The 595-nt window shown below is 39.2% G+C and overlaps 1 non-coding gene across 1 annotated transcript; it reads left to right on the forward strand.

The window, feature by feature from the left end:
• Positions 1 to 104, forward strand: LOC135268596 (small nucleolar RNA U13). The gene has a single exon (XR_010336900.1). It is a non-coding gene; the product is annotated as a small nucleolar RNA U13 (small nucleolar RNA).
• The last annotated feature ends 491 nt before the right edge of the window (positions 105 to 595 follow it).

Below are 595 nucleotides of genomic sequence, written 5' to 3' on the forward strand. Positions count from 1 at the left end.
GTCCTTTTGCAGTTTGTAAGCGAGATGAGTGAATGTTTATGCTCATGTGTGACATGTACCTCCCTCAAACCTTGTTAAGATGTAGGCATATTACCTGTCTGACATAAAAAATAAAAACAACAATATCATAGATTGGGTAGCTTATAAACAGCAGGAATTTATTTCTCATAGTTCTGGAGGGTAGGAAGTACAAGACCAAGATGGCAGCAGGTTTGGTGTCTGGTGAGGCCCCATTTCCTGGTTCATGGATGGCACCTGCTGGCTGTGTCCCCATATGGTGAAAAGGGCCAGGCAGCTCTTTGGAGCCTCTTTTAAAAGGGCAGTAATCAAATAAATAAATAAATAAATAAATAAAAGGGCAGTAATCTACCATCATCACCTCCCAAATACCCCACCACCTAATACCATCACATTGGTGATTAGTTTCAATATATGCATCTAAATCCAATTTTGAGGGGACGCAAACATTCCACAGCATTAACTACTAATGAGTTAAAGTAAACTTAAAGGTCGGGACCTTTAATGAAACAGAATAGACAGAAATAGAACATATCAGAATATGCTGCATGTAATAGGGGTAGGCATTGTTTTGCAA

The sequence above is a fragment of the Aotus nancymaae genome, unplaced genomic scaffold (assembly GCF_030222135.1).
Source record: "Aotus nancymaae isolate 86718 unplaced genomic scaffold, 86718_ANA_hifiasm-v0.15.2.pri h1tg000040l, whole genome shotgun sequence".
NCBI lineage: Eukaryota > Metazoa > Chordata > Mammalia > Primates > Aotidae > Aotus > Aotus nancymaae.